The sequence below is a fragment of the Pseudophryne corroboree genome, chromosome 2, assembly GCF_028390025.1.
Source record: "Pseudophryne corroboree isolate aPseCor3 chromosome 2, aPseCor3.hap2, whole genome shotgun sequence".
Lineage (NCBI taxonomy): Eukaryota > Metazoa > Chordata > Amphibia > Anura > Myobatrachidae > Pseudophryne > Pseudophryne corroboree.
Genome location: NC_086445.1, coordinates 859,615,953 through 859,629,433, shown reverse-complemented (window position 1 = coordinate 859,629,433; position 13,481 = coordinate 859,615,953). Strand labels below are relative to the sequence as shown.

The 13,481-nt window shown below is 46.3% G+C and overlaps 1 protein-coding gene and 1 pseudogene across 1 annotated transcript in view; both read left to right on the top strand.

The window, feature by feature from the left end:
- PIGL (phosphatidylinositol glycan anchor biosynthesis class L) overlaps positions 1–13,481 on the top strand; it is a 401,477-nt gene that overhangs the window by 260,857 nt on the left and 127,139 nt on the right. The gene's annotated exons all lie outside the window — the stretch shown is intronic.
- Positions 3,187–3,305, top strand: LOC135052345 (5S ribosomal RNA; annotated as a pseudogene).

Sequence of the window (13,481 nt, the reverse complement as noted above, 5' to 3'; positions counted from 1 at the left end):
AGATGCATCGCTTGATAACCCTGTCTCCAAGAACCAGGGTGTCTCTACTGTGGTGGCTGCAGAGTGCCCATCTTCTAGAGGGCCGCAGGTTCGGCATACAGGACTGGGTCCTGGTGACCACGGATGCCAGCCTTCGAGGCTGGGGGGCAGTCACACAGGGAAGAAACTTCCAAGGACTATGGTCGAGTCAGGAGACTTCCCTTCACATAAATATTCTGGAACTAAGGGCCATCTACAATGCCCTAAGTCAAGCAAAATCCCTGCTCCTACACCAGCCGGTGCTGATCCAGTCAGACAACATCACGGCAGTCGCCCATGTAAATCGACAGGGCGGCACAAGAAGCAGGATGGCGATGGCAGAAGCCACAAGAATCCTCCGATGGGCGGAGAATCATGTACTAGCACTGTCAGCAGTGTTCATTCCGGGAGTGGACAACTGGGAAGCAGACTTCCTCAGCAGACACGACCTCCACCCGGGAGAGTGGGGACTTCATCCAGAAGTCTTCCAGATGCTGGTAAACCGTTGGGAAAAACCACAGGTGGACATGATGGCGTCCCGCCTCAACAAAAAGTTAAAAAGATATTGCGCCAGGTCAAGGGACCCTCAGGCGGTAGCTGTGGACGCTCTAGTGACACCGTGGGTGTACCAGTCAGTTTATGTGTTCCCTTCTCTGCCTCTCATACCAAAGGTATTGAGAATAATAAAAAAGCGAGGAGTAAACACAATTCTCGTGGTTCCGGATTGGCCAAGACGAGCGTGGTACCCGGAACTTCAAGAGATGCTCTCAGAGGACCCGTGGCCTCTACCGCTCAGACAGGACCTGCTACAGCAGGGGCCCTGTCTGTTCCAAGACTTACCGCGGCTGCGTTTGACGGCATGGCGGTTGAACACCGGATCCTAAAGGAAAAGGGTATTCCGGAAGAAGTCATTCCTACGCTTATTAAGGCCAGGAAAGATATTACGGCAAAGCATTATCACCGCATATGGCGGAAATATGTTGCATGGTGCGAGGCCAAAAAGGCCCCAACAGAGGAATTTCAACTAGGTCGATTTCTGCATTTCCTGCAAGCAGGAGTGAATATGGGCCTAAAACTAGGCTCCATTAAAGTACAGATCTCGGCTCTGTCGATTTTCTTTCAAAAAGAACTAGCTTCAGTACCTGAAGTTCAGACGTTTGTGAAAGGAGTGCTGCATATTCAGCCCCCGTTTGTGCCTCCTGTGGCACTTTGGGATCTCAACGTGGTGTTGAGTTTCTTAAAATCACATTGGTTTGAGCCACTAAAAACCGTGGATCTGAAATATCTCACGTTGAAAGTGGTCATGTTATTGGCCTTTGCTTCAGCCAGGCGAGTGTCAGAATTGGCGGCTTTATCATGTAAAAGCCCTTATCTGATTTTCCATATGGATAGGGCAGAATTGAGGACTCGTCCCCAATTTCTCCCTAAGGTGGTGTCAGCGTTTCACCTGAACCAGCCTATTGTGGTGCCTGCGGCTACTAAGGATTTGGAGGACTCCAAGTTGCTAGACGTTGTCAGGGCCCTGAAAATATATGTTTCCAGGACGGCTGGAGTCAGAAAATCTGACTCGCTGTTTATCCTGTATGCACCCAACAAGCTGGGTGCTCCTGCTTCTAAGCAGTCTATTGCTCGCTGGATTTGTAGTACAATTCAGCTTGCACATTCTGTGGCAGGCCTGCCACAGCCAAAATCTGTAAATGCCCATTCCACAAGGAAGGTGGGCTCATCTTGGGCGGCTGCCCGAGGGGTCTCGGCTTTACAACTTTGCCGAGCAGCTACTTGGTCAGGGGCAAACACGTTTGCAAAATTCTACAAATTTGATACCCTGGCTGAGGAGGACCTGGAGTTCTCTCATTCGGTGCTGCAGAGTCATCCGCACTCTCCCGCCCGTTTGGGAGCTTTGGTATAATCCCCATGGTCCTTACGGAGTTCCCAGCATCCACTAGGACGTCAGAGAAAATAAGAATTTACTCACCGGTAATTCTATTTCTCGTAGTCCGTAGTGGATGCTGGGCGCCCATCCCAAGTGCGGATTGTCTGCAATACTTGTAAATAGTTATTGTTAACTAAAGGGTTATTGTTGAGCCATCTGTTGAGAGGCTCAGTTGTTTTCATACTGTCAAACTGGATATAGTATCACGAGTTGTACGGTGTGATTGGTGTGGCTGGTAAGAGTCTTACCCGGGATTCTAAATCCTTCCTTATTATGTCAGCTCGTCCGGGCACAGTGTCCTAACTGAGGCTTGGAGGAGGGTCATAGTGGGAGGAGCCAGTGCACACCAGGTAGTCATAAATCTTTCTAGAGTTCCCAGCCTCCTTCGGAGCCCGCTATTCCCCATGGTCCTTACGGAGTTCCCAGCATCCACTACGGACTACGAGAAATAGAATTACCGGTGAGTAAATTCTTATTTTTTTGTGTACATTTTTTTCAACTCTCTAAAACCAACATCTGTTAGCAGCACCAAAACCCACTCTGGTTTTTCAGATTGATACAGTGTTAATTTTGCCTGTTATAGACGGGACATAATAATTGTACCTGTCTTTCCATATTCTGTTTTTTCTTTACCATTATTTGTTGCCCTATAGATAACTGAGAGCAGGTGATAATTTTGTTTGATTGGACACACCCCTCTCTAATGGCTGTTTTTCCCAGTATAACAGCCCCATATTTTGGGTTGTATTTACAATCATAATTTTTATGGGGGATTTTTTGGTATATGTGCTATAGCCGTTCTAGTCCAATCTAGCCCACAGCAGTGGTTCTATATATAAAAAATGTATATCTAAGTTATCAAACAAATTGACATTGCCTATTGAAAACAATACCAGATTCCATTTTTTGATATTGATTTCTCAGTATTCCCTGCCTAGCGGTATAATATATTGCGTTTATAGGTGGGATCAACTGGGGTTAATTTAGCATAGGCTATAGTCAGCATATACAGGTCTGGCCTATTTTTTCATTATAATACAGCTTCTTCAGTTAACTTTTACCTTTATCTTATCTTTATCTTTAGCTATAATTTTCTGTATATCAGTGGACTCTCATCTATGATTCACAGGTGAAAACCTGCGCCTAACGTAGACAGCAGATCCGCAGTTTGCCTTTTTTTCTGAAATCTTTTAATCGGCGCACTCTCATTGGTGAGTCAACCAATTGCGTCTAAAAGTTACTACCATACCCCACCGACAGAGCCCGATCTCGTCCGATCTTGGAAGCAAAACGGTGGCGGGCTGGGTCAGTACCTGTGAGGGAGACCCCCAGAGAATACCCGGTGTTGTAATTAATGACCCTCTTCGACCGGATACCAACAGCAGGATCACCACTTTCTCTCTCCCCTTTTTTCCCCTCTTATCTTCTGGTTTCTTTCTTCTTTTAGATATCTAAAGCTAAAATCAGCTAAACTTATTGTCTCCAAATTACGGGGGAATCTAGCAGGCACCCCTATATGTGCATATACTGTTGTTAGGATACATACTCCTGATAAGAATGGTCAGGTCAATCATGACCCATTGAGGTCTCATTAAAACAAGCTTCGCTTGTGCTGGTTGGTTAGGAATTGGATGTAGAACTATAGTGTCTACATCCCCCTACAAGTCTTTTGGTGATAGACTAACCAGAACATTTCCAATTTTTGAAGCACTTTTGTGTGTGTAGATATAAATACATCTTATTAACCAAACATGGTGGAGTATGAGAGTGAGGATTTATTTTAAATGAGTTAATAAAAGTTATGTTTTAATTAATAGTCATATAACAAAAACAAGAGTGCACCCACACAAGAGTCTTCTGCAAAGTTGTTTTTTCTCTAGTTTCTCCCTGATCCTGGGTGCACCACCAGGTACAATTATTTGAAGGTATACCTACCATACATATGATCATAATTCTGGTTCAATAAATTATCTTTTGAAATTTTGAGGACTGGTGCGGAGTCACAACCTTGTTTGTGTATAAGGCTTGCAAGGAATTAATGGGGTCAGTTAGTGTCAATAGAACATCGTCCGCGAAGAGACATATCTTATGTGATTGTCCCAAAAATTCCATGCCCTTAATTTTCTCAGCAAGAGGCTCTATTGCTAGAGCGAACATTAGCAGGGACAGGGGGCACCCTTGACGAGTGCCATTCGTAATCCAAAAGCAAGGAGAGAGCAGTCTGTTTACACACACTCTTGCAGCGGGATTAGAATATAAAGCTAAAATGGAGGCGAGTACTCTGCCATTAAGTCCAAACTTACGTAACACTTTGCTGAAGATATCCCCAATGCAGGCGATCAAACGCACTCAGTTATTTCAGGTCATTGAATCATTGTTATTTCTGTCATTTATTACAGTTCATTAAAGTTTTTATCCAAATCCATTCAGTGTAATGCCCAGAACAGGCTCCCTGGGTCCTAGTTCTGCCCATTGTACAGACCGGGACCTAAACCCCCTAGTATACTGTTATCCAGTGTGAACTCTGTGAAGTTTTTGTCTAAATCCATCCAGTGAAAGGCTCAGAACAGGCTCCCCTGGTCAAAATTTTGCCCGGCATACACCAACAGGAGGTCCAACCAGCACCCTAACCCCCCTAAGACCTGGCCAATATTCAACTGGACCACCTCTCATTGGTTTCATCCCAATCCGTACAGGGGTGTCCGAATGCATAACTGGTCAGACAAACAAGCAAACATGCCAATGAACTGTAGTTTAGCAATGAAAGGGTTAATGTTCTACAATGGCCGGTCCAATTGGGGATCTCTGGCACTATTTAAAATTTGCAATACACAAACATCATAAAATTAACCTGAACAACGAACAACCTTGAGCAAATCTGCAAAGTAGAATGGACATAAAGGGTATACGGTCCTTAGGTCGACATTCATTTATTGGTCGACACCCATACAAGGTCAACATGTAAAAGGTCGACACATGAAAAGGTCGATATGGGTTTTTCACCCCCCCCCCCCCATTTTTTTAACCTTTTCGCACTTTACGATCCACGTGGACTACGATTGGGAATAGTAACCTTTACCGAGCACAGCGGTAGCGGAGTGAGTAACCTTGCCCGAAGCATGGCGAGCGAAGAGGTGCACTAATTGGGGTCCCAGGTCACTTTACGAAGAAAACGACACCAAAAAACCCATAAAAAACTCATGTCAACCTTTTCCATGTCGACCTGACAACCATGTCGACCTAGTGCCTGTTGACCAATAGTCGTCGAGCCAATGAGTGTCAACCTAATTAGGGTCGATCCAACAAACTCATTCCGACAAAAAGTACTCCCAAGCAGTGTGCAAACCTGGTAGAGACTTATCCCCAAATATTTAAAGCTGTTATTCCATTCAGGGGTGGTTCTACCAAGTAGTAGTCTGCAGAGGTGAAATACATAAGCAGGTTTTCAGTTACAAAATAATAATATGCATGCAAATAATAAATTATGAATTTAAAAATGTAGAGCCTACTGGTGCGCCATAAATTATTGTCTTGAACAATCTGTGTACAGCTGGATACACACAATAAGATTATCTGTCCAATCTTTCTGGTTGGAACGAGAATCTGGTAATATATTTGAGCAAATGACAATTGACCAGTTCGTCCCAAACACTCGAAAACAAACAAAATTGATGTTCAGAAAAATTGTTTAAAGTCATTTGATTTACCCAATTTATCCTAACAACCATTTTTGCCCAATTTCTCTCTTTTGGGAGATTTTCTTATAGTGTGCATCCAGCGTACGTGTCATCTTTAATACAAACAAATCCGTTTACTTGGGAGGGAGGGGGGGTGTTTTGAATACTTTTGCAAGCCTGTTTCTGTATAAGGCTACGGCCACACATAGAGGCCAAGAACGGGACCTGCTTGGCCGGAAAGGAGGCTGCACATGTGCGGCAGTCCTGTCACCACCTGATCCAACCGCAGCATGCTGTGGTTGAGCAGGATGACTGGATTTCAAGGTGATCACATACATTTCAATGTATGTGTTCACACGGTGCGGCTGTGCCGCACTATGTGCTATTGTAATCTTGTGTGTCACTGGCAGGATCCTGTCCTGCGTGATCCCGCAGAACAGTATCCGTGTGCACACAAAACCCCCCTCCTGGCCAAGCAGGTTCCGTTCAGCGGGACCCGCTTGGCCACTATACGTGGCCGTAGCCTTAAAGATAAATTTGCTGACAGCTACGTTCATGTACAGACATTTATCATCACTGTCTGCTCAGGAAATGTTTATTGTATAAGTTGGTGCTGATGAGTAAATCCAGAATTAGGCCTAGTTAAGGTGGTGACAGCGGAATACAACACCCAGGAAGCACAAATATTGTTAGTGTTCAGCATGCATGATATATTGTCAAATGTAATACAGATAATGGATTGCAAGTGAAACATTTGGGCTTATGTTTTCGAATGGGAATGTTTTCCAGATTGCTGGTAATGGCCATGCTCGAAATGCCGCTAATGTTTCTTTCATGCTGTACTCTGGGGCTTTCTATTGTGTGTATAAATGCTTGTGTTTCTGAACTCTCCCCCACATTTGTGAATGCAGCTCTGCCGGTCTCCAAGGAGACGGTTATGCAAGAGGCCATTCACTAACCCGCAAACAGATGGGTTTCACGGATACTATGGCAGCTGCTTTCTATGGCCTTGGATACCAGGCTTTCAGTGAGCACCCAGGGCTGTGATTTACACTACTTATTACTTGCACCAGAACTGGTTGCTCTCTTCAGTCAGCTAGTCACATAATGTCTCTGGCCCTTTTTAACAACAACAAGCATGTACAGTAAGACAACTTATTTGCATTTTCTTGCACATCCAAGTATTATTAAAACATAGAAACATACAGTAATTTGTTAGCATATAAGCTGCCTGTAACACTTGCACCTACTGGACATAAAAAGACAGCTGGAGGTTCCAGAGAGGTTGCTGGAAATCATTTCTCACAGCTCCTGGTACCCCGATACGCAGAGCTCAAGATGAAAGTTATGTGCGGAGTCCTAATTTTTTTTTTTTTTTAACTCTTTTTCTCTAACGTCCTAGTGGATGCTGGGACTCCGTCAGGACCATGGGGAATAGCGGGCTCCGCAGGAGACAGGGCACATCTAAAAAAGCTTTTAGGTCACATGGTGCGTACTGGCTCCTCCCCCTATGACCCTCCTCCAAGCCTCAGTTAGGTTTTTGTGCCCGTCCGAGAGGGTGCAATCTAGGTGGCTCTCCTAAAGAGCTGTTTAGAAAAGTTTTTTTTTAGGTTTCAATCTCAGTGATTCCTGCTGGCAACAGGATCACTGCATCGAGGGACTTAGGGGAGAGATTTCCAACTCACCTGCGTGCAGGATGGATTGGAGTCTTAGGCTACTGGACACTTAGCTCCAGAGGGAGTCGGAACACAGGTCAGCCTGGGGTTCGTCCCGGAGCCGCGCCGCCGATCCCCCTTACAGATGCTGAAGAGATGGCAGAACGGAGGTCCGGAAACAGGCGGCAGAAGACTCCTCAGTCTTCTTGAAGGTAGCGCACAGCACGGCAGCTGTGCGCCATTGTTGTCACACGGCTCACTGACTCAGTCACGGAGGGTGCAGGGCGCTGCTGGGGGCGCCCTGGGCAGCAATATAATTACCTTTAGTGGCAAAATAAATACATCACATATAGCCATTAAGGCTATATGTATGTATTTTAACCCAGGCCAGTTTCTTAAAAACCGGGGAAAAGCCCGCCGAAAAAGGGGCGGAGCTTATTCTCCTCAGCACTCAGCGCCATTTTCCTGCTCAGCTCCGCTGGTGAGGAAGGCTCCCAGGTCTCTCCCCTGCACTGCACTACAGAAACAGGGTAACAAAGAGAAGGGGGGCATAAATTGGCGATATTTATATATTAAGAGCGCATATATAGTAAACAACACCTTCTAGGGTTGTTTATATACATTTATAGCGCTTTTGGTGTGTGCTGGCAAACTCTCCCTCTGTCTCCCCATAGGGCTAGGGGGTCCTGTCTTCGATTAGAGCATTCCCTGTGTGGCTGCTGTGTGTCGGTACGTGTGTGTCGACATGTATGAGGACGATGTTGGTGTGGAGGCAGAGCAATTGCCGATGATGGTAATGTCACCCCCTAGGGAGTCGACACCGGAATGGATGGCTTTAGTTATGGAATTACGTGATAATGTCAGCACATTACAAAAGTCAGTTGACGAAATAAGACGCCCGGCAAACCAGTTAGTACCGGTTCAGGCGTCTCAGACACCGTCAGGGGCTGTAAAACGTCCTTTACCTCAGTCAGTCGACACGGGTACCGACACAGATGAATCTAGTGTCGACGGTGAAGAAACAAACGTATTTTCCAATAGGGCCACACGTTATATGATCACGGCAATGAAGGAGGCTTTGCAGATCTCTGATACTGCTGGTACCTCAAAAAGGGGTATTATGTGGGGGGTGAAAAAACTACCTGTATTTTTTCCAGAATCAGAGGAATTGAATGACGTGTGTGATGAAGCGTGGGTTAACCCCGATAGAAAACTGCTAATTTCCAAGAAGTTATTGGCATTATACCCTTTCCCACCAGAGGTTAGGGCGCGCTGGGAAACACCCCCTAGGGTGGATAAGGCGCTCACACGTTTATCAAAGCAAGTGGCGTTGCCGTCTCCTGATACGGCCGCCCTCAAGGATCCAGCAGATAGGAGGCTGGAAACTACACTGAAGAGTATATACACACATACTGGTGTTATACTGCGACCGGCAATAGCCTCAGCCTGGATGTGCAGTGCTGGGGTAGTGTGGTTGGATTCTCTGACTGAAAATATTGATACCCTGGATAGGGACAGTATTTTATTGACTCTAGAGCAATTAAAGGATGCTTTCCTTTATATGCGAGATGCTCAGAGGGATGTTTGTACTCTAGCATCAAGAGTAAGCGCGATGTCCATATCTGCCAGAAGAAGTTTATGGACGCGACAGTGGTCAGGTGATGCGGATTCCAAGAGGCATATGGAAGTATTGCCATATAAAGGAGAGGAATTGTTTGGGGTCGGTCTTTCGGACCTGGTGGCCACGGCAACTGCCGGCAAATCCACTTTTTTACCTCAGACCCCCTCCCAACAGAAAAAGACACCGTCTTTTCAGCCGCAGTCCTTTCGCTCCTATAAAAAGCGACCAAAAGGACAGTCTTATCTGCCGCGAGGCAGAGGAAAGGGTAAGAAAGGGCAGCAAGCAGCCCCTGCCCAGGAACAGAAGCCCGCCCCGGCTTCTACAAAGCCATCAGCATGCCGCTGGGGCTTTACAAGCGGACTCAGGAACGGTGGGGGGTCGACTCAAGATTTTCAGCAATCAATGGGTTCACTCACAAGTGGACCCGTGGGTCCTGCAGATAGTATCTCAGGGTTACATGCTGGAGTTCGAAAGGTCTCCCCCTCGCCGGTTCCTAAAGTCTGCTTTACCAACGTCTCCCTCAGAAAGGACGTCGGTTTTGGAAGCCATTCACAAGCTGTATTCTCAGCAGGTGATAGTCAAGGTACCCCTCCTACAACAGGGAAAGGGGTATTATTCCACACTATTTGTGGTACCGAAACCGGACGGTTCGGTAAGGCCTATTCTAAATCTGAAATCCTTGAACCTGTACATAAAGAAATTCAAGTTCAAGATGGAGTCACTCAGAGCAGTGATAGCGAATCTGGAAGAAGGAGACTTCATGGTGTCCTTGGACATAAAAGATGCTTATCTACATGTCCCGATTTACCCCTCACACCAAGGGTATCTCAGGTTCGTGATACAAGACTGTCATTATCAGTTTCAAACGCTGCCGTTTGGGTTGTCCACGGCCCCTCGGGTCTTTACCAAGGTAATGACCGAAATGATGGTTCTTCTACGAAGAAAAGGCGTATTAATTATCCCTTACTTGGACGATCTCCTGATAAGGGCAAAGTCCAGAGAACAGCTGGAAGTCGGTGTAGCGCTAACACAAGTAGTGCTTCAGCAACACGGGTGGATTCTAAATCTTCCAAAATCTCAATTGACCCCGACAACACATCTGCTGTTCCTGGGCATGATTCTGGACACGGTTCAGAAAAAGGTATTTCTCCCGGAAGAGAAAGCAAGGGAGTTATCCGAACTTGGCAAGAACCTCCTAAAACCAGGAACTGTGTCAGTACATCAATGGACAAGAGTCCTGGGAAAGATGGTGGCTTCGTACGAAGCGATTCCATTCGGCAGATTCCATGCACGAACATTTCAGTGGGATCTGCTGGACAAATGGTCCGGATCGCATCTGCACATGCATCAGCGGATAACACTGTCACCAAGAACAAGGTTGTCTCTCCTGTGGTGGTTGCAGACTGCCCATCTGTTAGTGGGCCGCAGATTCGGCATACAGGACTGGGTCCTGGTGACTACGGATGCCAGCCTACGAGGTTGGGGAGCAGTCACAAAGGGAAGAAACTTCCAGGGCGTGTGGTCAAACCTGGAGACGTCTCTTCACATAAATATACTGGAGCTAAGAGCGATCTACAATGCTCTAAGCCTGGCAAAATCGCTGCTTCAGGGTCAGCCGGTGTTGATCCAGTCCGACAACATCACGGCAGTCGCCCACGTAAACCGACAAGGCGGCACGAGAAGCAGGAGTGCAATGGCAGAAGCTGCAAGGATTCTGCGCTGGGCGGAGAATCATGTCGTAGCACTGTCAGCAGTGTTCATCCCGGGAGTGGACAACTGGGAAGCAGATTTCCTCAGCAGACACGACCTTCACCCGGGAGAGTGGGGACTTCATCCAGAAGTTTTCCACATGATTGTGAACCGTTGGGAAAAACCAAAGGTGGACATGATGGCGTCTCGCCTCAACAAAAAATTGGACAGGTATTGCGCCAGGTCAAGAGACCCTCAGGCAATAGCTGTGGACGCTCTGGTAACACCGTGGGTGTACCAGTCAGTGTATGTGTTCCCTCCTCTGCCTCTCATACCAAAGGTACTGAGAATTATACGGAAAAGAGGAGTAAGAACAATACTGGTAGCTCCGGACTGGCCAAGAAGAACTTGGTATCCGGAACTTCAAGAGATGCTCACGGAGGATCCGTGGCCTCTACCTCTAAGAAGGGATCTGCTTCAGCAGGGACCTTGTATGTTCCAAGACTTACCGCGGCTGCGTTTGACGGCATGGCGGTTGAACGCCGGATTCTAAAAGAGAAGGGCATTCCCGAGGAAGTTATTCCTACTTTAATTAAAGCCAGGAAAGAAGTGACCGCACAACATTATCACCGCATTTGGAGAAAATATGTTGCGTGGTGTGAGGCCAAGAAGGCTCCAACGGAAGAATTTCAATTGGGTCGATTCTTACATTTCCTGCAAGCAGGATTGTCTATGGGCCTCAAATTGGGGTCCATTAAAGTTCAAATTTCGGCCTTATCAATTTTCTTCCAGAAGGAATTGGCGTCAGTGCCTGAAGTACAAACTTTTGTCAAAGGTGTACTACATATACAACCCCCAATAGTGCCTCCAGTGGCACCGTGGGATTTGAACGTGGTTCTAAATTTTCTCAAATCTCATTGGTTTGAGCCTTTAAAATCGGTAGATTTAAAATACCTTACATGGAAGGTAACCATGCTGTTGGCCCTGGCTTCAGCCAGGAGAGTTTCGGAGTTGGCAGCTTTGTCATACAAAAGCCCATATCTGATATTCCATTCGGACAGGGCAGAATTGAGGACACGTCCTCAATTTCTCCCTAAGGTGGTTTCGGCATTTCACTTGAACCAGCCTATTGTGGTGCCTGCGGCTACTAGCGACTTGGAGGACTCCAAGTTACTGGACGTTGTCAGAGCATTAAAAATATATATTCAAGGACAGCTGGAGTCAGAAAATCTGACTCGTTGTTTACATTGTATGCACCCAACAAGTTGGGTGCTCCTGCGTCTAAACAGACGATTGCACGTTGGATATGTAGTACAATCCAACTTGCACATTCTGTGGCAGGCCTGCCACAGCCTAAATCTGTAAAGGCCCATTCCACAAGGAAAGTGGGCTCATCCTGGGCGGCTGCCCGAGGAGTCTCGGCATTACAACTTTGCCGAGCAGCTACGTGGTCAGGGGTGAACACGTTTGTAAAATTTTACAAATTTGATACTCTGGCTAAAGAGGACCTGGAGTTCTCTCATTCGGTGCTGCAGAGTCATCCGCACTCTCCCGCCCGTTTGGGAGCTTTGGTATAATCCCCATGGTCCTGACGGAGTCCCAGCATCCACTAGGACGTTAGAGAAAATAAGAATTTACTTACCGATAATTCTATTTCTCATAGTCCGTAGTGGATGCTGGGCGCCCATCCCAAGTGCGGATTGTCTGCAATGCTTGTACATAGTTATTGTTACAAAAATCGGGTTATTACTGTTGTTGTGAGCCATCTGTTCAGAGGCTACTTCGTTTGTGTTATCATACTGTTAACTGGGTTCAGATCACAAGTTGTACGGTGTGATTGGTGTGGCTGGTATGAGTCTTACCCGGGATTCAAGATCCTTCCTTATTGTGTACGCTCGTCCGGGCACAGTACCTAACTGAGGCTTGGAGGAGGGTCATAGGGGGAGGAGCCAGTACGCACCATGTGACCTAAAAGCTTTTTTAGATGTGCCCTGTCTCCTGCGGAGCCCGCTATTCCCCATGGTCCTGACGGAGTCCCAGCATCCACTACGGACTATGAGAAATAGAATTATCGGTAAGTAAATTCTTATTATTTGTACCAGGAGAGATAAAAAGGTATACAAAACAGATTCAATTGTACAATAAAAGGTGAAAACCAGTCTCCCTGGAGTTTTTCAAGAAATTTTTCAGTTAACAAACAAACAAAGGTGTCCCTTAAGAGGGGACCGTATACAAGAGAAAAAGAAACAGAGAAGGGTAGAGGGAAAGAAAAAAAGGGGGGAGGGGGAGCGGGGAGAAAGGAGAAAAGAGCAGACACCAAAGAAAAGAACAGGGCCGATCTGAGCCATGAGGAGGAAGGTACGCCAAATATAACAATATATAGTGCATAAACATAGCAATATAAATACAGACAAATGGGCCAATCATTGCTCAATGACAAGGAAGGACTAAAGAGAATGGGATGGCGTCCGGACGGAGGGTCCAGGTACGGCATGACTTGAAGTTCAGAAGACATAGGTAGAAGAACATTTTGAACATCAATGTGGGGGAGACATCATAAGCAACCAGGGGCCCCAAACTAGCTCAAATTTGTGGGGACAGTCATGTAGATAGTAAGTGATCTTTTCCATATTAGCAACGAACCAAATATAATTGTTTAGGGCAGGGATAGTAGGAGCAGTGGAGGCCTTCCAATTTTTAGCAATTAAGGATTTAGCAGCCACAAATATATGGGAAAACAATTTATTCAAAAGAGGGTCAAGATCTGGATATGGACGAGCCAATAAAAATACCCACGGGTCCAGGTCTAGCGCTAATCCAGATAGGGAGTTCAGTATATCGAGTACCCTATTCCAGAAGCGAACTATATGTGGACAGGTCCACCAAAT